This window comes from Triticum aestivum, chromosome 1A, assembly GCF_018294505.1.
Source record: "Triticum aestivum cultivar Chinese Spring chromosome 1A, IWGSC CS RefSeq v2.1, whole genome shotgun sequence".
Lineage (NCBI taxonomy): Eukaryota > Viridiplantae > Streptophyta > Magnoliopsida > Poales > Poaceae > Triticum > Triticum aestivum.
The window spans coordinates 513126184-513150772 of NC_057794.1; positions in this window are offsets into that span (position 1 = coordinate 513126184).

The window sequence follows — 24589 nt, forward strand, 5'->3', positions numbered from 1 at the left end:
TTTAGCTATTGTAGGACAAGTCAAGCAATCATCACACAATTCAAGCAAGCATGCAAAGAGTATATTGGCAGCGGAAAGTAAAGCATGCAACTTGCAAGAATGTAAAGGGAAGGGTTTGGAGAATTCAAACACAATTGGAGACACAGATGTTTTTCCCGTGGTTCGGATAGGTGGTGCTATCCTACATCCACGTTGATGGAGACTTCAACCCACGAAGGGTAATGGTTGCGCGAGTCCACGGAGGGCTCCACCCACAAAGGGTAACGGTTGCGCGATTCCACAAAGGGCTCCACCCACGAAGGGTCCACGAAGAAGCAACCACCCACAAAGGGTCCACGAAGAAGCAACCTTGTCTATCCCACCATGGCCATCGCCCACGAAGGACTTGCCTCACTAGCGGTAGATCTTCACGAAGTAGGCGATCTCCTTGCCCTTACAAACTCCTTGGTTCAACTCCACAATCTTGTTGGAGGCTCCCAAGTGACACCTAGCCAATCTAGGAGACACCACTCTCCAAGAAGTAACAAATGGTGTGTAGGTAATGAACTCCTTGCTCTTGTGCTTCAAATGATAGTATCCCCAACACACAACTCTCTCTCATAGGATTTGGATTTTGTGGAAAGAAGATTTGAGTGGAAAGCAACTTGGGGAAGGCTAGAGATCAAGATTCATATGGTAGGAATGGAATATCTTGGTCTCAACACATGAGTAGGTGGTTCTCTCTCAGAACATATGAGTTGGAATTGTGTATGTGTTCTGATGGCTCTCTCTTCGAATGAAGAGGAGGTGGAGGGGTATATATAGCCTCCACACAAAATCCAACCGTTACACACAGTTTTCCAATCTCGGTGGGACCAAATCAACAAACTCGGTCGGACCGAAAAGGTAAACCTAGTGACTGTTAGAGATTTTCGGTGGGACTGACATGCAACTCGGTGGGACCGATATGGTTAGGGTTTGGGCATAATGTAATCTCAGTGAGACCGATTACACAAACTCGGTGAGACCGAATTTGGTAATTAGCTAACCAGAGAGTTGGTGAGGCAAACTCGGTGGGACCGATTTGCTCTTTCGGTGAGACCGAAAAGTTACAAAAAGGAAACACTGAATTTATATTGCAATCTCGATGGGACCGATCCGCTCTTTCGGTGAGACCGAAAAGTTACGAAAGGGAAACAGAGAGTTTGCAATCCCATCTCGGTGAGACCGAGATCCCTATCGGTAGAACCGAATTGCTAGGGTTTGGCAGTGGCTTATGACAAGTGAAACTCGGTGGCGCCAGATAGAAAGAATCGGTATGACCGAGTTTGGCTTAGGGTTTAGGTCATATGTGGATATGGGAAAGTAGTTGAGGGTTTTGGAGCATATCACTAAGCACATGAAGCAAGAGGCTCATTAAGCAACACCTCATCCCTCCTTGATAGTATTGGCTTTTCCTAAAGACTCAATGTGATCTTGGATCACTAAAATATAAAATGAAGAGTCTTGAGCTTTTGAGCTTGAGCCAATCCTTTGTCCTTAGCATTTGAGGGTTCCACTTTCACATCCATGCCATGCCAATCATTGAGCTTTCCTGTAATAGTCATCTTGGAATAGCATTAGTTCAATGAGCTATATGTTGTTATGAATTACCAAAACCACCTAGGGATAGTTGCACTTCCATTCTCCCCCTTTTGGTAATTGATGACAACATATAGATCAAAGCTTCGACAAATGATAATAAGCATGAAATATATCATCGCTTTGAGAAGTATGTGATAAGTAAGAGCTCCCCCTAAATTTGTGCATATTTAAAATTTGCTTTGGACTGCAAATGCACAAGAGTTAGAGTCATGGGTTACTCTTGCATGTCACATACATCTTGGTGGAGCGCTTAAAATGATAAGAATGAAATACATGCACTCATCACCAAGAATAGTGAATGATCACATAAGATAGATAAGATGATAACATTAAGCAAACATTAAGTGTAGCTTATGATCAAACACATGATCATCAATGTCTCACGAGCAATGACATAGTATCTCAAGCACTCAAAAGCAAACAAAGTTCGAAAAACCACCAAATAAAGCAAGAGAGAAAAAAAGCAACTCTCTCTCTCTCTCGAAGCCTATGATCTATACATTTTTCTCCCCCTTTGGCAACAAGTTACCAAAAAGTTCCTAGAAAATGCATAGTGCTAGATTGATGCTCAGGCTTGATCTTCTGGTGGTGGTGGAGTCCGGAGCACTCCAAGGACGAAGCCTTCTGTAGACGTGGTTGGAGTTGAGGCTGAAGTAGATGCTGGAGCTGGTGGAACTGAGGCTGTAGCTGGTGCAGAAGTGGTGGCTCTGGTGTTAGCAACTGGCACTGCAGATGACCTCGGACCTCGTGGCACTCTGGAAAAGGCATCAGTTGTAGTCCTGCCTCTCCTCTCCTGCATGTCATCTTGGAGCTGCTCCACTGCAGTCTGAATCTCTGTCACCTTGACATTCAAGTCATAGAACTTTTGTTCCATGATTCTCTCTAGGCTTGCCTGGTTCTGAGTTAGGGTGGCTAGTCCTTTCTCAATCCGCAGGGTGGATGCAATTAGGTAACCAAGCTGCTCTTGTTTGGTTTTCAAGAAATACTCAGATGCCTCCTCTTGAGTTGGCATCTTGGCAGCTTTCTCTTTCCTTGCCTTTTCCTTCTTTGCTTGTGCTTGTGCAGACGATGGTTCATTCTCAGTCATCACAACTTGATTGTCCTCAAAATCTGGACGAATGGGCAAGTGTTCCTTGTCCAACAAGTATATGCCCGTGCCCATCTTGGAGTTAATGAGCTCCTGAATTTGTGGGGCATACCCACAGCTCCTCTTCTGATCTGCTGCAGTCCTCTTGATTGTTTCAATCATAAGGCTCATGACTTTGAATTTCTGTGGTACGTCAAAGATATGAAGAAAATTGATTGCATGGCCTCTGATCATCTTGTGATCTCCAGATTTGGGCAATAAGGTGTGCCTCAGTATCCAATTAATAGTTGGCAGCCCTGACAGAAGATAATGCACTGAGCCAAACTTGAAAGTCAAGTGCTTCATTTGGAATCTCCTTGTACATGTTTGACATTGAGTTGTGGTCCATCTTCTTCTTGGCATAAATGTCCAAGTCATATGCTTGCTCCTCTGGGGCATTAATCAGCTGAGCCCACTCAGCAACTGTTGACTAATATCTGGTTCCTTCTAACATCCATACAATCCTCCCATCTAGATAAAAATGGGCTGTGGAGTAGAACTGCATGATGTGTTCCTCGTTCCACTTTGTGAGCTTCTGCCCAACAAAGTCCTCTACTCCACATGCCTTGAAGCTGTCCTGCACTCCAGGGTAGTACTCTTCGTTGTCCTTAATGTATTGCCAGTCAACCCATCTCATATCATAGACTATTGGCTTCTTATCAAGCAGCACTGTCTCATAGAAATCTTGCTGTTCCTTGGTGTGAAACCTGTAATCCATAGCAGTCCTTCTCCTTGAAGCATACGGATCTGCTTCTCTCCACTTCCTGAGCCCTGAATCTCTCCTGAGCTTCATGTCCTCAGCCACAGGATGAGCATCATTGTGGTCTGGGATCTTGGGATTGAGTTTTCTGAGAACTTGCTCTTCATCATCTTCTTCAACAACAGTCTCAGGCACTGGGGCCTTGTTCTTCTCAGTTGCAGGTATGCTCCTTGTATTTCTCTTTGGTGCAGACTTGGGCTTGGAGGCAGCTTTGGGTGCTTCTTTGGGCTTGGATGCAGTAGCCCCTGATCTTATAGCATCACCCATAAGCTTAGGTGCCTTAGGTGCTGGTGTAGCAACCTCTTCTTCTTCCTCTTCTTCCATGATGGAAGCCTTTCCAAGCACTCTGGCTACGGTCTTCTTCACCCTTTCCTTTCTTTTCTTTCCTTCAGTAGCAACTGGCTCTTTGGGTGCAGGCTTTTCAGGAATCTGAGTTGAAGCTCTGGCCTTTGGCATAGGCTGCCTACCTGCTGGCCTTTTGACTTTCAAGCCTGGCTTTGTGCCCTGTGCTGGCTCAATTCTCTTGGAAGTTGCTTCCTCTTCTGCCACATAGTCTTCATCCTCAGAATCTGAAGTTCTCTTCTTCCTTTGTATGGTGGCAGCTTTTGGCAGATTGCTAGGAGTACTTCTGCTGCCATCATCTGAAGAACTTGAGGGACTAGTGCCCTCACTCATCTGCACTGGCTGTTCTGACATGTTCTGGCTATCACTTTGGTCTGACATGATGAACAAGCTGACTGCTGACCCTGTGAATAGTTTATAGATGAGGTAGAGTGGATGAGCATCACAAAATGCAGAGATTTTTGCAAAAGAATAATTCAAAAACTTAGTTTTAGTTTCCCACTGAAATCATCTCGGATCTACCGATTTTTAAACTCGGTGATACCGAAGCAGTTTTGGAACCTAAACTAGTGAACTCGGTTGGACCGAGTCACAGTTCGGTGGCACCGAGACTGCTAGGGTTTCACAAAGTTCCAAAATCGGTCACACCGATAAGTAATTCTCGGTCAGACCGAGTCTCACTTGTGCAATGGCATAAGCCAAATCGGTGGGACCGAGTTTTTCAACTCGGTGGGTCCGAGATGGTTTCGGCGGAAACCTAAACCTAAAATTTTCGAATCAAACCTAATCTATGAGCGCATTGACTGGATAGGAGTGTTTCAATCGTGGCAAGAATCATGATGATCACAATGTGCTAAGAATCGGATTGAAGAACAGCACAAAGATCGAGTCCATACCCTAGTTCGGCGGAGACTCACTACGGCGGCAATGGCGGGGTAGAATTCCGTTGACGGCGATGGAGACCAGCGACTGGAGGCGGCTGGCGGCGAGGAGACGATCCGGAGACCAAGTTGGCAGAGCAGGCTATCGCGCGGGCGAAGGGGTTTGGAGAAATTTCCAAATTTTTGCCCGTGACTATATATAGCCCGACCCTGTCGGTGTGACCGAGTGGAAAAACTCGATGGCACCGAGATTCATAACTGCAAGCAGTTACTGAAACTCGGTGTGACCGAAAGGTTCAAATCGGTTGCACCGAGATCGAAAACCTAGATCAACTTAATGATCTCGGTAGGACCGAAAGTGGGGTATCGGTCAGACCGAGAATCATAAAGAGGTTTTGGAAGTTTAAGTCTATGACGAATCGGGGACTCCGAGCGCTCCTCACACAGAGTGGTTCGAATCTGACTTGATCAAATTTTGTGATGTAGCATGAATAGAGTTTGAGATGAGAAAAGCATAGATAGCTAGAGGAGGTTCTTAGGCATTCTTGTCCATCCACTTGGCAAAAGGAAATAAAACCAAACAATCAAAACAACAAGTGGATGTCCTTGAATGAGTAAAATATGCAACCAGCATGCTCATACAATAAGATGGCAAATGAAATATGTGACAAGGCATGCACAACCAATTCTAGCATCTATCAAGGAATTTACGATGACAAGGTCATCTATATATGAGTATATTGACTTAGGAGTCAAGTGAGAACACTTGATCATAGGTCATACTCATTGTTTAAGCTCAACTGGGGTTGCCACTTTTACATAAAGCATTGTTGTGTTCACATCTTTAGAGTTGCTTTAGCTCAAGTCTTAGAGTAAAGCTCCCCCTAGATGTGATATCCCCCCTTTAGAGGGATGAACTAACCTCGGGTTTTGTCGATGATGACTTCATGTAGATGTTGAAGATGTGGATGCTCAATGTTGATGTAGATCACTTGGAGCTATCCATTTGAATGAATTGCACTTTCAATACCTACATGGGTTAGTCCCACAAGGAACAAACAAGGATATCCATAGACATAGAGTGATGCACACACAAGATGATGTCCATGAAAACTTTTAGGTTACCTTGTCCCTTGTCTTACCAACAAGAGGGTTTGTGACTCCTTGAACTAGTGCAAGATGTGGAAGTTGATTGCACTTGTTCTTGCCAAAATGATAAGAGTGAAGTATGTTGGCGGAGTCACCCTCAAGAACTCTCTAGTTCTTCTTCTTTTGGATCCACACCATCTTGATGGGAATCCTTGGAGTTGTAGTCGTACTTGATGAAGTGGAACTTGAAGTAGTCTTGGGAATCCACTTGACTAAGGTCTTAGGAGCTTCTTCAAATGCATCAATTTCCTCTTGAAGCTTGTCCTTGCCTTTTTGCTTGTAGTCTTGTGGTGGAAGATCATCTTGAGCTTGTGTCCCCTTGAAAGAAGTATCATACTTCTCTTGTTGAGGAACAAACTTTGTCTTGGGGTATTGATCTTCTTCCCACTCAACTCCATTGGCATTGAACGTTCGTTCAAAACCAACACCTTGATTCTGCCGGTGCATTCCTTGCTTGCGCACAATTTCCTCGAATTGCTTACTCCCGGCAAGGCTTTTGTACACTCCTTTCTCTATAATTCCCTTCAATAAGCTATTTTCTTGCTCAAGTGTAACTTGACTAAGAGAATCATTAGTGGAATCAAGAGAACTACTAGAAGCAACAATATTGGATTTAGCATGATCATTGTTACTGCTAGAGGAAGAATCTTTCTTGTTCTTGTTACTAGACTTGACTTGAGGCATGTAAGTGGATAAGAGTAAACGCTTGGCAATGTAAGAAGAACTTTTCTTGCGGAGATCATCATTGATTGCTTTTAAGAACTCATGCTCTTTCTCAAGATTGAGCTTTTCAAAGTGTAATTTCTCATGAGCTCTTAAAAGTTCTCGATGATCTTCGAAGATAGTTTCATGAGCTAACTTAAGAGTGTTTAGTTCTTTAGTTAGAGCCTCAATCTTCTCCTTATCATTGTCATTCGTTTTATCTTGATTAGCATGATTAATTGACGTTTCATCATAGTATTCATCACTAGAGTTGTCATCAAGCAAATCATCACCTAACAAGTCATCTTCATCACTATTGAAATCAACATACTCGGGTACCTTAGGACCTTTGGTCATGAAGCATCTTCCAATTCCTTCATTTGGTGAGTCAAATATGTCGTAGGAGTTGGTTGACACAAGTGCTAGACCGGCAACACCTTCATCTTGAGTATCTTCGGAGTTGGAGTGATAACTTCTCTCGGAGTGGCTGTCGGAGTCGGAGCCGGATACCCATTCACCAACATGAGCTTGATGTCTTCGTTTTGTGTAGCTCCTTGATGATTTTTCCTTCCTTTCCGAATCCTTGCTTCTCCGTGAGTATCTTCGTTCATAACGATCATCTCTACTCCTTCTCTCTCTTGGTGGTGATTCTTTGCTTCTTCTTTTTGGAGAATCTTCCCTTCTCTTGTAGGGAGCCGTACACTCATTGGAATAGTGTTCGGGTCTTCCACAACTGTAGCAGTTTCGCTCTCGACTAGAAGATCTTTTGTCATTGTAGGACCTTGACTTGAAGCTTCTATCTTTGCTTCTACTCTTGTAGAACTTGTTGAAGTTCTTCACCATTAAGCTCAATTCTTCATTGAAGTTTTGTTTCTCACTTGATGATGTAGGGGCTTCACATGAGGCTTTGTAGGCACCACTTGATTTGTTGTGAAGTTCCTCTTTATCCTTAAGTGACATCTCATGAGCAACAATTCTTCCAATCACCTCCGTTGGCTTGAGATCTTTGTAATTGGGCATCATTTGGATCAATGTGCACACGGTATCATATTTTCCATCCAAGGCTCTTAGAATCTTCTTGATGATGAATCTATCGGTCATCTCTTCACTTCCTAAGCCGGCAATCTCATTTTTGATGAGAGCAAGCCTAGAGTACATTTCAGCGACACCTTCACCATCCTTCATTTTGAACTTGTCAAGTTGACTTTGAAGCACATCCAACTTGGATTCCTTGACGACTCACCTTCGTGCATATCAATCAAAGTGTCCCAAATTTCCTTTGCATTCTCAAGACAGCTGATTTTGTTGAATTCTTCGAGGCACAATCCGTTGAAGAGAATATCACAAGCTTGAGCATTGTATTGCAACATCTTCAACTCATCCGCGGTAGCTTCACGGTTTGGTTCTTTCCCATCAAAGAAGTCACCTTGCAAACCAACACACACAATAGCCCAAACGGCGGGGTTATGTCCAAGAATATGCATTTTCATTTTATGCTTCCAACTAGCAAAATTAGTACTATCAAAGTAAGGACCTCTACGGTGATAATTTCCCTCGCTAGACGCCATACTCTCCTAGGTTGTGAAACCAAGGCTATGACCACCAAAAACTATGGAGATCAAAGCAAATGGAGACCAAAGCTCTGATACCACCTGTAGGATCGAAAGTATGTCTAGAGGGGGGGGGGTGATTAGACTACTTGACCAAATAAAACTTAACCTTTTCCTAATTTTAGTTCTTGGCAGATTTTAGCTATTGTAGGACAAGTCAAGCAATTATCACACAATTCAAGCAAGCATGCAAAGAGTATATTGGCAACGGAAAGTAAAGCATGCAACTTGCAAGAATGTAAATGGAAGGGTTTGGAGAATTCAAACGCAATTGGAGACACGGATGTTTTTCCCGTGGTTCGGATAGGTGGTGCTATCCTACATCCACATTGATGGAGATTTCAACCCACGAAGGGTAACGGTTACGCGAGTCCACAGAGGGCTCCACCCACAAAGGGTAACGGTTGCGCGAGTCCACGAAGGGCTCCACCCACGAAGGGTCCACGAAGAAGCAACCACCCACAAAGGGTCCACGAAGAAGCAACCTTGTCTATCCCACCATGGCCATCGCCCACGAAGGACTTGCCTCACTAGCGGTAGATCTTCACGAAGTAGGCGATCTCCTTGCCCTTACAAACTCCTTGGTTCAACTCCACAATCTTGTCGGAGGCTCCCAAGTGACACCTAGCCAATCTAGGAGACACCACTCTCCAAGAAGTAACAAATGGTGTGTAGGTAATGGACTCCTTGCTCTTGTTCTTCAAATGATAGTCTCCCCAACACTCAACTCTCTCTCATAGGATTTGGATTTTGTGGAAAGAAGATTTGAGTGGAAAGCAACTTGGGGAAGGCTAGAGATCAAGATTCATATGGTAGGAATGGAATATCTTGGTCTCAACACATGAGTAGGTGGTTCTCTCTCAGAACATATGAGTTGGAATTGTGTATGTGTTCTGATGGCTCTCTCTCCGAATGAAGAGGAGGTGGAGGGGTATATATAGCCTCCACACAAAATCCAACCGTTACACACAGTTTTCCAATCTCGGTGGGACCGAATCAACAAACTCGGTCGGACCGAAAAGGTAAACCTAGTGACCGTTAGAGATTTTCGGTGGGACTGACATGCAACTTGGTGGGACCAATATGGTTAGGGTTTGGGCATAACGTAATCTCGGTGAGACCGATTACACAAACTCGGTGAGACCGAATTTGGTAATTAGCTAACCAGAGAGTTGGTCAGGCAAACTCGGTGGGACCGATTTGCTCTTTCGGTGAGACCGAAAAGTTACAAAAAGGAAACACTGAATTTATATTGCAATCTCGATGGGACCGATCCACTCTTTTGGTGAGACCGAAGAGTTACGAAAGGGAAACAAAGAGTTTGCAATCCCATCTCGGTGAGACCGAGATCCCTATCGGTAGAACCGAATTGCTAGGGTTTGGCAGTGGCTTATGACAAGTGAAACTCGGTGGCGCCGGATAGAAAGAATCGGTATGACCGAGTTTGGCTTAGGGTTTAGGTCATATGTGGATATGGGAAAGTAGTTGAGGGTTTTGGAGCATATCACTAAGGACATGAAGCAAGAGGCTCATTAAGCAACACCTCATCCCTCCTTGATAGTATTGGCTTTTCCTAAAGACTCAATGTGATCTTGGATCACTAAAATATAAAATGAAGAGTCTTGAGCTTTTGAGCTTGAGCCAATCCTTTGTCCTTAGCATTTGAGGGTTCCACTTTCACATCCATGCCATGCCAATCATTGAGCTTTCCTGTAATAGTCATCTTGGAATAGCATTAGCTCAATGAGCTATATGTTGTTATGAATTACCAAAACCACCTAGGGATAGTTGCACTTTCACGTACGCTTATGCGAGACTGGTTCTACCGACGTGTTTTGCACACAGGTGGCTGGCGGGTGTCAGTTTCTCCAACTTTAGTTGAACCGAGTGTGGCTACGCTCGCTCCTTGCGAAGTTTAAAACAACACTAACTTGACGACCTATCGTTGTGGTTTTGATGCATAGGTAAGAACGGTTCTTGCTCAGTCCGTAGCAGCCACATAAAAACTTGCAACAACAAAGTAGAGGACGTCTAACTTGTTTTTGCAGGGCATGTTGTGATGTGATATGGTCAAGACATGATGCTATTTATATTGTATGAGATGATCATGTTTTGTAACGAAGTTATCGTCAACTGGCACGAGCCATATGGTTGTCGCTTTATTGTATGCAATGCAACCGCCCTGTAATTGCTTTACTTTATCACTAAGCGGTAGCGATAGTCGTAGAAGCAATAGTTGGAGAGACGACAACGATGCTACGATGGAGATCAAGGTGTCGCGCCGGTGACGATGGTGATCATGGCGGTGCTTCGGAGATGGAGATCACAAGCACAAGATGATGATGGCCATATCATATCACTTATATTGATTGCATGTGATGTTTATCCTTTATGCATCTTATTCTGCTTTGTTTGATGGTAGCATTATAAGATGATCTCTCACTAAATTTCAAGGTGAAAGTGTTCTCCCCAAGTATGCACCGTTGCCAAAGTTCGTCGTGCCGAGACAGCACATGATGATCGCGTGTGATAAGCTCAATGTTCATCTACAATGGGTGTAAGACAGTTTTACACACGCAGAATACTCGGGTTAAACTTGACGAGCCTAGCATATGCAGATATGGCCTCGGAACACTGAGACTGAAAGGTCGAGCGTGAATCATATAGTAGATATGATCAACATAGTGATGTTCACCATTGAAAACTACTCCATTCCACGTGATGATCGGTTATGGTTTAGTTGATATGGATCACGTGATCACTTAGATGATTAGAGGGATGTCTATCTAAGTGGGAGTTCTTAAGCAATAAGATTAGTTGAACTTAAATTTATCATGAACTTAGTACCTGATAGTATTTTGCTTGTCTATGTTATTGTAGATAGATGGCCCGTGCTATTGTTCCGTTGAATTTTAATGCGTTCCTTGAGAAAGCAAAGTTGAAAGATGATGGTAGAAATTACACGGACTGGGTCCATAACTTGAGGATTATCCTCATTGCTGCACAGAAGAATTATGTCCTGGAAGCAACGCTGGGTGCCAGGCCTGCTGCAGATGCTGCTGATGACGTTAAGAACGTCTGGTAGAGTAAAGCTGATGACTACTCGATAGTTCAGTGTGCCATGCTTTACGACTTAGAACCGTGACTTCAACGACGTTTTGAACGTCATGGAGCATATGAGATGTTCCAGGAATTGAAGTTAATATTTCAAGAAAATGCCTAGAATGAGAGATATGAAGTCTCCAATAAGTTCTATAGCTGCAAGATGGAGGAGAATAGTATTGTCAGTGAACATATACCCAAAATGTCTGGGTATCATAATCACTTGACTCAACTGGGAGTTAATCTTCCTATTGACAGTGTCATTGACAGAGTTCTTCAATCACTGCCACCAAGGTACAAAAGCTTCATGATGAACTATAATATGCAAGGGATGAATAACACAATTCCCGAGCTCTTCATAATGCTAAAGGCAGCGGAGTTAGAAATCAAAAAAGGAGCACCAAGTGTTGATGGTTAACAAAACCACAAGTTTCAAGAAAAAGGGTAAAGGGAAGAAGAAGGGGACCTTCAAGAAGAACAACAAGCAAGTTGCTGCTCAGGAGAAGAAATCCAAGTCTGTACCTAAGCCTGAGAGTGAGTGCTTCTACTTCAAACAGACTGGTCACTGGAAGCGGAACTGTCCCAAGTATTTGGGGGATAAGAAGGATGGCAAGGTGAACAAAGGTATATGTGATATACATGTTATTGATGTGTACCTTACCAGAGCTCGCAGTAGCACCTGGGTATTTGATACTGGTTCTGTTGCTAATATTTGCAACTCGAAACAGGGACTAAAGCGAAAACTGGCAAAGGACGAGGTGACGATGCGCGTGGTGTAACAGCCACAAACTTGGGTTATCAATTTATGTGCTGTTATTCCTTCCTGGCCCTCATGTTTCAAAAATTTCTCCTGAGTTTGCTAGATGACTCTGACAATTCTTGTCATTTTCAACCTTCCAAAAACCTTGCTCATGTATTTGTCAGTGGGCAAGCCCTCATCCGCATCATCCCAACCCTCACAAACCCTAATTCCAAATTTTTGGAATTTGGATATGTCCTTTGTGCTTAGAAAGGAGCCATAATTTTCCTTGATCTATTGATCCTCCCAATTGTTCCCAGAGATACTCATATCTTTCTGATCCTTGGATGTGCAAAAATATTGTTAAGTCCCATGCAATATTTTTGAATTGCGATTTATTCCTTTTCTTGCCTTTCTGAGGAATAAAATACAAAGGCATAACCAGCCATCCTAAATTCATGAGAATTGGTGGAGTTGATGCTTATGCCTAATCCAAGCTCTGGCAAATATATTGGTCATAATTAAATAAGGAAAATACCAATATTGCATTTATGCCACTTTCTAAAGGAACTGCCATTTTTATAGCAGATAAAATTCCCACATAAATTGTGGAGTTTGTCCTTGCTATATAATCACTAGTTCCATCCTTATCTCATGTTCCATAGATCAAAAAATGGAGCACAAGATCTAATGCAAGTTTGTGCCTCCTCTGAAATTTTGCAAAGGAAGTGCTTTATTCCTAATCCCAATGGAGCTACAATTTGGCAGGGTGGTTAACATTGTTAAATAATCCATGGATGCCAAATATGAGCTCAATCCATTCATCCTAGCTTCCTGTGCAAATTTTCAAAGTTCCTGACCAGAACACAACTTTGTGAAGGAAGTACCTTCATAGAGTTTCCAAATGGGATGAAAATTTTCCATCATCCCAAGTATCTCCAATCATTAGCCTCTACCCAAATTCAGTTCCTTTCATTGAACTATGTGAGCACAGGAGCAATTCTTGGTTTCTGTCAAAACTTTCAGTTTGTGAAGCAAGTATATTTTATCTTACTCCATTTTGGCTGAACCTTTTTCCAGACCTTCTCCTATCCTTATGATCCATCTCCACAAAGTTTTGCTCATTTAAATTACCCATTTGCCTTGAGGAATTTTCTCAAGTTTCAGGACAGAGGAGAGGTTTGTGAAACAAGTACCATGTTGGCAAGTCCATTTGGTATGAAAGTTTTACAGCATCGTACTATGTCCATATCCCTAAGCCTTGCCAAATCCGAGCTCAAGTTGATGCTCCAGGGGAGTGCATCATCCAAATCTTGATTCTGGACTAAATATGCAGTTGTCAAGCAATTATAGTGTATCTTGGTCCAAATCATCTCAAAATTAACAGGATTATAGTCCTTCCTAAGAGAAAACACCCAGAAAAACTCTCTGGCTCTGTTGATCAGCAGTACATGACTAAGTTTACTACAGTAAACTTCAGAGGTTGCTTACCATTTAACAAGACCCTTTTAATCAAACTACCACCGCAGTTGCAACCTTCCCAAGAAGGACTCCACCCCAGACATCGTTTGGCTTAGCTTGTGGCACTGTGGGCACCAGTGCACGCGGTGACCATCGCTTTGGCACGCACCGGCCGCGTCCAGAGCATCTTCTTGCTTTCCCCCCTTCTTTGCTCAGCGTCTCAGCGAGCACGGCCCTGTCTACCGTGTTCCCCGTGTTGTCGCCGTCCTCTTGGAGCCATTTCCCCCTCCGTCCGCTTCTCCGTCGATGCTCGTCGCCGCGCGCCCACGAGCAAGCTGTAGCCCACATGGCTTTAATGGCGTTCGGCAACTTCTCTGTGTGTGTCGGCCCCTCCTACCCTGTGCTCTATTGTTGCTCGTCCGCTCCTTCCTCGTCGCGTTCCCGCGCCTCCCCGTGATCGCTGGCCTCGCCAGAGCATGGCCAGACGCGAGCGGCGGCAACCGAGCCACGACCACGCGTCCATGGCCTCACCTCCTCGCCCCGCCTATTTATAGGCCCTCCCCGTGGCCTCCAAGCACACCACCAGCCCTCTCTCACTCCCAGAGACCCGACTAGCCAGCCCCTCGAGCTCTAGGAGCTCTCCTTCCCCTCCCATCGTTGAAGCCCCGCCGACGGCCTCTGCTCGAATCCGAGCGAGGTCGAGCCCCTCTCCTTCTTCCGCCACACCGGAAGACCACAACACCACCGTAGCACCTCCCCAACCCTTTGCCTCATCGCCGGAGCGCCGTATACCCAAGTTCCACCTCTGCCCGAGGCCGCCGTCTGCCGCGGCTGACGTCTCGCTCTGCCAAGCTCTCCCCCGTGGCTGCCTCGTAGCTGGACGGGATCTCTCGGCCCCCTGAGTCCAACGGTGGGTCGGCCGCCACCTTAGGTGGCCAGAGTCGCCGGCAGGCCTCGCCGGCGCCGAACCCAGTCCTCTGCTCCGCGGGCGGGCTCGGGAAGGATATGAAGACGACGGCCTCTCCCCGCGAGCTGGGCGGTGGGACCCATGGCCCCCACTCGTCAGCGTCCCAGCGTTGACCCCGCGCCTCCGCTAACGTGGATAAGTGGAGGCGTATTCCCGTGAATACGTCTCCCGCACACGAAAGCGTACTATGGTCTTCTTCGGACCGAAATGCATTTTCCTTTCTGGAAAACGTATTTTCAGAGAAGGCGCTTTCTGTTTTGTCACTCAGGGGCCTATTTGTGATGATTTCTTTACAAATAGGTCCCTGACAGAAAAACACTCATAACTTTTTGCTCGCAACTCCAAATGAGGTGATTCCAAAACCCACGTATTCATTTCGTTGAGCCCGTTCTATTGGTAACATTTCCATGATGTTTTGACATTCTAAAAATGACATTTTTGCCCTTGCACGTAAACAGCCCCTACGAAAGAGAACTGTTTCCGGCAAATCTTTCCGCGATCGTTCCGCACTTCTTCCCGGAGTATTCGTCGACCCAGGCAAGCAAACCTCTTATCATGAACCCTGAACTTGCATGTTGACTTTGTTTGCACCTAGTGTATGTGTAGTTACAATTGTTCCTTATTGATTTCGTCTGCAGTTATTCTCTTAGTATTATCATGCATGCTTATGTTCTCATGATATCTTTTGCCAATGTACTGAGAGTGTTATTATCGTTATTGCTTGGAGTTCTAGGATTTATATTTTGATGATTATGTGGATGACATGATGCCTTTGGATTCTTAGTGGCTATTATGATAGCTATGATGATTGTAATGCACCTTGGATATGCTAGTACTTGGTATTGTCATGTTCTTTATGTTGTGGTTGTTCACTCGAGTAGTTCGGTATTTTATCAAAGCATTTGTATGATGCATCTTCATTGTTGCATCCATGTTCAGGATGATGGATAAGCTAATAAATTGACTTAATAATAACAAACCTCCTCCGTCATCGATGGGATCGAGTCATAGTGCCACCAAATCGAACTTTTTCAGTGCAGCCGCATCTTGCCTTTATCGGAAGGCCTTAATGCGATCTATTGTCGTGCCTCCCGCCGGTGCCTCCAAAGAGGGAAGGTTATGGGCGCACGCTACCCTGATCAGGTAGGCGGACATAACCTTGTGTGCACGTTGTTGAGATTTTTGGTACCGGTCCCCATGAGGGACGGTCCCCATGAGGGACGTTTTGGCCACGACGGTGGTCGTTGTGTCTTTGGTAAACACGGGACCACCCAGGACTAGCCCAGTGGGGAGTGAGTCGGAGTGGCCGGGAGAGTGTCATGGCAGTAGGACGGTTTCGTCGGAATGCCGTTGGTCCACCCGAATGGGATGACGAGGCCATGGGTTCTGTGGTGTGGGTACAGTGTGCTACCTCTGCAGAGTGTTTATTAAAGTCTATCGATAGCAACACAGTTCATAGTAGGTCACACTATCAGGTCTTGGTCAAAATGGAGGATAAACCTAAAATAATTAAGTAAATTAATGTGATAACAATAATGTGGTGACTTGGACTATGAGATAGTCGTGAGAAGTCACGACGATGTTTTGATTTGATCATGAGACGAGGTCTTAGTGAGTGTTGGAGACCAAGTGTTGGTCATGGTGGTGATCGCCGGAAAGATCATTGTTGGAGACCAAGCGTTGGTCGTGGTTGTGATCGCCGGAAAGATCATTGTTTGAGACCAAGTGTTGGTCGTGGTTGTGATCGCCGTAAATATCACTGTTTGGTTGCGAGGCAACCCGTTGGTAAGAGAGTCCAAGGGACTCGGTGCACAAGTTTGGTTGCATTGCATAAGTAATATGTTGTTATTTGCTTTTAAAGCACCATGTCAGAATAGAAGATGGTCGCATAGAGTTAACATGTATTGTCTGCATTGAATATGATCGATAGTTTATTTTTCAGCACAGTTTCATGATGACATGCCATGCTCGGATTGATTATGCAATGATTGATGGTATGCTATGATTTGCTATTGCCATGTTTGGAGCATGTTTGATACGCCATGATAGTATTATGTTAGTAGAGGCTATGATGTTGTTCATGCTTAATTATCTTTAACATACCATGTTTAGTAATTTATATGAGATAGGTTGTTGCATGCACTTGGTTCTTGCCTTGTCGCCTGCTTGTTTGGACGCTATGTATTTGGTTGTCTTTCAAGTACATTTAATGTACTGACCCGGCGTGTCATGCTAGTTTTGTAGGTCATACCCGAAGTGTTCGCTTGACCCGTCATGCTAGGCCGTAACCTTGCCAGTCCTGTGAGTTGTGGAGCCCAGCCATAGTTGTTATGTTGCCAAACCAAGACTTCCGCTGCCAGTTAAAGAGATTTCCGCTTCCATTTAAATTAGCCTTAGGGCTATGCCAGATAATTGTATTCATCAACAATGTAATCCTCTATACATGTATTTGATGAATATTCTTGTACCTGGAGTGCTGTATTATGGACCTGTCGTGCGTCAGGTGTTATCCTGGGTTGACGTGCGAAGGCCCCCTGCTCCATGCGGATCGGGGTGCCACAGGACATGGTATCAGAGCAGCCAGGCTGGCATAGGTTATCCTAGTATTAGATCACTACTACCATCAAACCGTAATAACCCTAAGGGATTTGACTCATCCCTGGCATCCAACATGGCCACTATTAATCCACTGGTGGCGTAGTCGGGACCGACACGTCCTCACCCCGCTGTCCCCGCCTAGTTATCCATGGAGCAAGTAGCAACCATATCCTTTCTGGTCGGCCGCACCGCTTGCCCTTTTCCATTAAGGGAAAGGGGCCACACCATGCGGGCATGTCCCACATAGCTATCTATAAAAGCCCCCTTTCCGCTAGCCATATCGCTCACTCCTCATTCAGCCATGTCCCTGCAGAGAAGCCTAGCTAGTAACACTCCAGCCATGGCTAGCACCCTCAAAACTAATAAGTTCCACAGCCGCACAAGCACCATCAACCATGCTGGCTTCCCACCCCTTCTTGCTGAGATGCTCACCCAAGCCTTTGTCTATAATGCTAGCCCCGACTACCTGGTGTTCCAGTCAACACCCGTTCCCCACCTTCATCGCTATGATGCAAGGGTGCACATCAGCCCAGGTCCCGCAGCAGATGGCCAGCCGTTGGTTTTTCAGGGTAGAGCCATGCCTACCACTGATTTGGCCATTCAGGCCGCTGCTGTGGAGGCTATCCTATACCTCCGAACCAAGTTCCTACAAGTGGCAGATCGGAGGGTGTTCTGCTTCTTCCCCTTGGCGACAGCATCAGGAATTCATCCTTCTCCCTCTATCCAAGGGGATGACCCCGCAATCGCTTGCCTGGTGCAATATATCACTGCCCAGGGGATGATGATTTCAAGAATGCTTGCCGAATTCAGAACCTTGGACAAAGATGCGGTGCGAGTTGTCAAGGAAGCTTATCATGAGGCTCGTAAATTCGCATCTCAAGTAGTTCACCCAACACTATCCGAGCCAGTGCTACCCTCACAGCCTGTGTTGTGGCCTCGGCCAAACATCATCACCCTCGACAAGACTCTTTTCCGGATCCACCAGCAGCATATGCTTGGATCAATTTCAGCCACACCCCCATTAGCCGAACCTCAACCCATAGTGTTCTCGGATGATGAAGATGGAGATTGCCTCAGTCTTCGTCCTCCCGAAGAACCCCAGCAAATCAAGCCCTCAGCTTGATCTCAGCCGCGCAACCAGTTGTTTCTGCAAGTAGGTCAGTCTGTCAGTTCATCCCCGGTATGAGGATAGAACCATGTATCCCGGAGTGAGTAGTTTCGTTTAGCGCGTAGAGCGCTCGTGCTTTGTTGTATGCTTGCACTGTTGTAACTCGTATGATGTTTGCATGTTTTCTTGCTTTTGATATTTGTGCTTGTTTTTGTTTGTCTCTCTGTCAAACAGAGATGTTTGACAGGGTTGGCAATGTGTGCTAACAAGATTTTTAATCAGTAGAGCACATACACTAAAAACAACATTGACTCATCCCGAGTCTTTAATAAAATGTGCGCCGGTGTAGGGATATATATACCAGGATTATATATGCCCACTAGCATTAAAATACCTTAGAATGAATTGTCTGTTATGTTTTTCATTGCATGTTTATTGCCTCTGTCTGTTTGTTAGTTTAGATTACTGCATGATACACACATACCCGGTTCACCCACAAGTACCTTCGGGCAGTACTCGGGGGAATGCAAAGTCACATGTCCCTCCTATCTATGCATACCCCGTGTGCCGGATTTTCAAACCCAGAACCTCGCAGAGGCATTTCCGCCTGGAAATTCCTCGTCTCTAATTCTTCCTCCCGATTTCATTTCTGGGGGAACACTACCAACTTTATTTCCCTCGATCCAGTACATCTACCCCAATACAAATTTCAACTCCGATTCTACCTTAACACCCTCTTTTGTGGAGCAATCCACGAAATTTTTCCTCGTATCCCGGTGTGATGCCAAGCTGGCGCAGCCACCTCGCCTGCACCTACACCCCCATCCCCACCATCTTTTGTGCCTTGCGTGGCGCAGGCGAGTCGCCACCCCGCTCCACCGCTACACGCGATTACTCCACCGACGCAAAGTGGTGGAGGACCACGCAGTGCACCATCTTCTCCCGCATCTTGAGCACCCGCACCCAGCCGTGCGTTCTCCCGAGCCCGATCATTCCTAATGAGTATCAGCAGGAGGATCGACGAGCCGATGAACGTTCCCAGCAGCGCCGCTAGGAACAACCGCAGCGCCGCCAAGAACATTTCTTCACTGAAGGAGCTCGACTCGATCTCGTCCAAACCAAAGAGGTAGTAGAGCGACATTGTGTTGGTGTGCTGGAGGAGAGCTGCGCTGCCATCTTTTATAGCCCAACCCCGGTGTACGGTGAGCGAGGTCCATGAGAACCTCTCGTCGCTCGATCACCGGCATCCTAGAGGCGAATCCGTGAGCAGTGCCGACAAGGTGCTGGCCCACGACGTGAGTGCTCTCTGCACCAGCGCCGTGCACGCCGCGCACTACGACACTAGGGTCCTCATCGCCCTAGGAGCTAGATGCGCACTGCGCCATGCCGCACGCGGAGCAACAACGAAGAAGAAGCAGCAAACCGGAGGTAGGAGAAGGAGGCTGCCAGTGGGCCCTGGGCCCACGTGTCAGCAGGTGAAACCACCGTTCATTGGGTGCATCCAGTATTTTTCGGGAGTCTGATCTCGAGTGCCCCTAGCGGTGGATATATATATCCAGGTTTGCCATATCCCTTCCCAGGTGTACCAATTATCGGTGCCCCTATCTCGTTTGAATTTGACCAAAGGGTTAAAATTAACCCCGAGGTTTTCTCCCAGTTATTCTTTCATTCGTGCTATAACCCTAGAAATCTCGAGGACGAGATTCTTTTTAAGGGGGGAAGAGTTGTAACAGCCACAAAATTGGGTTATCAATTTTTGTGTTGTTATTCCTTCCTGGCACTCATGTTTCAAAAATTTCTCCTGAGTTTGCTGGATGACTCTGACAATTCTTGTCATTTTCATCCTTCCAAAAACCTTGCCAATGTATTTGTCAGTGGGCAATCCCTCATCTGCATCATCCCAACCCTCACAAACCCTAATTCCAAATTTTTGGAATTTGGATATGTCCTTTGTGCTTAGAAAGGAGCCATAATTTTCCTTGATCTGTTGATCCTCCCAATTGTTCCCAGAGATCCTCATATCTTTCTGATCCTTGGATATGCAAAAATATTGCTAAGTCCCATGCAATATTTTTGAATTGTGATTTATTCCTTTTCTTGCCTTTCTGAGGAATAAAATCCAGAGGCATAACCAGCCATCTCCTAAATTCATGCGAATTGTGGAGTTGATGCTTATGCCTAATCCAAGCTCTGGCAAATATATTGGTCATAATTAAATAAGGAAAATTGCCTTTTCTTATTTAATGCCAATATTGCATTTATGCCACTTTCTAAAGGAACTACCATTTTTATAGCAGATAAAATTCTCACATAAATTGTGGAGTTTGTCCTTGCTATATAATCACTAGTTCCATCCTTATCTCATGTTCCATAGATCAAAAATGGAGCACATGATCCAATGCAAGTTTGTGCCTCCTCTGAAATTTTGCAAATGAAGTGCTTTATTCCTAATCCCAATGGAGCTACAATTTGGCAGGGTGGTTAACATTGTTAAATAATCCATGGATGCCAAATATGAGCTCAATCCATTCATCCTAGCTCCCTGTGCAATTTTTCAAAGTTCCTGACCAGAACACAACTTTGTGAAGGAAGTACCTTCATAGAGTTTCCAAATGGGATGAAACTTTTCCATCATCCCAAGTATCTCCAATAATTAGCCTCTACCCAAATTCAGTTCCTTTCATTGAACTATGTGAGCACAGGAGCAATTCTTGGTTTTTGTCAAAACTTTTAGTTTGTGAAGCAAGTATATTTTATCTTGATCCATTTTGGCTGGAACTTTTTCCAGACCTTCTCCTATCCTTATGATCCATCTCCACAAAGTTTTGGCTCATTTAATTAGCCATTTGCCTTGAGGAATTTTCTCAAGTTTCAGGACAGAGGAGAGGTTTGTGAAACAAGTACCATGTTGCCAAGTCCATTTGGTATGAAAGTTTTACAACATTTTACTATGTCCATATCCCTAAGCCTTGCCAAATCTGAGCTCAAGTTGATGCTTTAGGGGAGTGCATCATCCAAATCTTAACTCTGGACTAAATATGCACTTGTGAAGCAACTATGGTGTATCTTGGTCCAAATCATCTCAAAATTAACAGGATTATATTCCTTCCTAAGCTAAAACACCCAGACAAACTCTCTGGCTCTGTTGATCAGCAGTACACGACTAAGTTTACTGCAGTAAACATCAGAGGTTGCTTACCATTTAACCAGAGCCCTTTTAACCAAACTACCACCGCAGTTGCAACCTTCCCAGGAAGGACTCCACCCCAGACATCGTTTGTCTTAGCTTGTGGCACCGTGGGCACCAGTGCATGCGGTGACCACCGCTTTGGCACGCACCGGCCACGTCTAGAGCGTCTTATTGCTCGAGCCCCTTCTTTGCTCAGCGTCTCAGCGAGCACAGGCCTGTCTACCATGTTCCCCGTGTTGTCGCCGTCCTCCTGGAGCCATTTCCCCCTTCGTCCGCTTCTCCGCCGGTGCTCGTCGCCGCGCGCCCACGAGCGAGCTGTAGCCGACAAGGCTTTAATGGTGTTCGACAGCTTCTCCTCTGTGCCCGTCGGCCCCTCCTACCCTGTGCACTACTGTTGCTCGTCCGCTCCTCCCTCGTCGCGTTCCCGCGCCTCCCCGTGATCGCTGGCCTCGCCAGAGCATGGCCGGACGCGAGCAGCAGCACCCGAGTCACGGCCACGCGTCCATGGCCTCCCCTCCTCGCCCCGCCTATTTATAGGCCCTCCCCGCTGCCTCCAAGCACACCACAAGCCCTCCCTCACTCACAGAGACCCGACTAGCCAGCCCCTCGAGCTCTAGGAGCTCTCCTGCCCCTCCAATGGTCGAAGCCCCACCGACGGCCTCTGCTCAAATCCGAGCGAGGCCGAGCCCCTCTCCTTCTTCCGCCACACCGGAAGACCACAACACCACCGTAGCACCTCCCCAACCCTTCGCCTCATCGTCGAAGCGCCGTATCCCCGAGTTCCACCTCTGCCCGAGGCCGCCGTCCGCCGTGGCTGATGTCCCGCTATGCCAAGCTCTCCCTCACGGCTACCTCGTAGATGGACGGGATCTCCCCGGCCCCCTGAGTCCAACGGTGGGTCGGGCGCAGCCTTAGGTGGCCGGAGTCGCCGACAGGCCTCGCCGGCGCCGAACCCAGTCCTTTGCTCCGTGGGCAGGCTCGGGCAGGAGATGAAGACGACGGCCTCTCCCCGCCAGCTGGGCGGTGGCACCCATGGCCCTCACCCGTCAGCGTCCCAGCGTTGACCCCGCGCCTCCGCTGACATGGATAAGTGGAGGCATATTCCCGTGAATACGTCTCCCGCACACGAAAGCATACTCTGGTCTTCTTCGGACCGAAATGCGTTTTCCTTTCTAGAAAATGTATTTTCGGAGAAGGCGCTTTCTATTTTTCTCACTCAGGAGCCTGTTTGTGATGATTTCTTTACAGATAGGTCCCTGGCAGAAAAACACTCATAACTTTTTGCTCGCAACTCAAATGAGGTGATTCCGAAGCCCACGTCTCCGTTTCGTCGATCCCATTCTGTTGGTAACATTTTCATGATGTTTTGATATTCTGAAAATGACCTTTTTGCCCTTGCACGTAAACAACCCCTTCGAGAGAGAATCGTTTCCGGCAAATCTTTCCGCGATTGTTCCGCACTTCTTCCCGGAGTATTTGTTGATCCCAGGCAAGCCAACCTCTTATCATGAGCCCCGAACTTGCATGTTGACTTTGTTTGCACCTCGTGTATGTGTTGTTACAGTTGTTCCTTATCGATTTTGTCTTCAGTTATTCTGTTAGTATTATCATGCATGCTTATGTTCTCATGATATCTTTTGCCATGCTACTTAGAGTGTTATTATCGTTATTGCTTGGAGTTCTAGGATTTATATTTTGATGATTATGTGGATGACATGTTGCCTTTGGATTCTTAGTGGCTATTATGATAGCTATGATGATTGTAATGCACCTTGGATATGCCAGTACTTGGTATTGTCATGTTCTTTATGTTGTGGTTGTTCACTCGAGTAGTTCAGGATTTTTCAAAGCATATGTATGATGCATGTTCATTGTTGCATCCATGTTCATGATGATGGAGAAGCTAATAAATTGACTTAATAATAATAAACCTCCTTCGTCATTGATGGGATTGAGTCATAGTGCCACCAAATCGAACTTTTTCAGTGCAGCCACATCTTGCCTTTATGGGAAGGCCTTAATGCGATCTATTGTCGTGCCTCTCGCCGGTGCCTCCAAAGAGAGAAGGTTATGGGCGCATGTTACCCTGATCAAGTAGGCGGACATAACCTTGTGTGTCGGTTGTTGAGAATTTTAGTACCGGTCCCCGTGAGGGATCTTTTGGCCACGACGGTGGTCGTTGTGTCTTTGGTAGACGCGGGGCCACCCAGGACTAGCCCAGTGGGGAGTGAGTCGGAGTGGCTGGGAGAGTGTCATGGCAGTAGGACGGTTTTGTCGGAATGTCGTTGGTCCACCCGAATGGGATGACGAGGCCATGGGTTCCGTGGTGTGGGTATAGTGTGCTACCTCTGCAGAGTGTTTATTAAAGTCTATCGATAGCAACACAGTTGGTAGTAGGTCACACTACCAGTTCTTGGTCAAAATGGAGGATAAACCTGAAATAATTAAGTAAATTAATGTGATAACAAGAATGTGGTGACTTGGACTATGAGATAGTCGTGAGAAGTCACGACGATGTTTTGATTTGATCATGAGACGAGGTCTCGGTGAGTGTTGGAGACCAAGTGTTGGTCGTGGTTGTGATCGCCGGAAAGATCATTGTTGGAGACCAAGCGTTGGTCGTGCTTGTGATCGCCGGAAAGATCATTGTTTGAGACCAAGTGTTGGTCCTAGTTGTGATCACCGTAAATATCACTGTTTGGTTGCGAGGAAACCCGTTGGTAAGAGAGTCCGAGGGACTCGGTGCACAAGTTTGGTTGCATTGCATAAGTAATATGTTGTTATTTGCTTTTAAAGCACCATGTCAGAATAGAAGATGGTCGCATAGAGTTAACATGTTTTGTCTGCATTGAATATGATCGATAGTTTATTTTTCAGCATAGTTTCATGATGACATGCCATGCTCGGATTGATTATGCAATGATTGATGGTATGCTATGATTTGCTATTGCCATGTTTGGAGCATGTTTGATACGCCATGATAGTATTATGTTAGTAGAGGCTATGATGTTGTTCATGCTTAATTATCTTTAACATACCATGTTTAGTAATTTATATGAGATAGGTTGTTGCATGCACTTGGTTCTTGCCTTGTCGCCTGCTTGTTTGGACGCTATGTATTTGGTTGTCTTGCAAGTACATTTAATGTACTGACCTGGCGTGTCATGCCAGTTTTGTAGGTCATACCCGAAGTGTTCACTTGACCCGTCGTGCTAGGCCGTAACCTTGCCA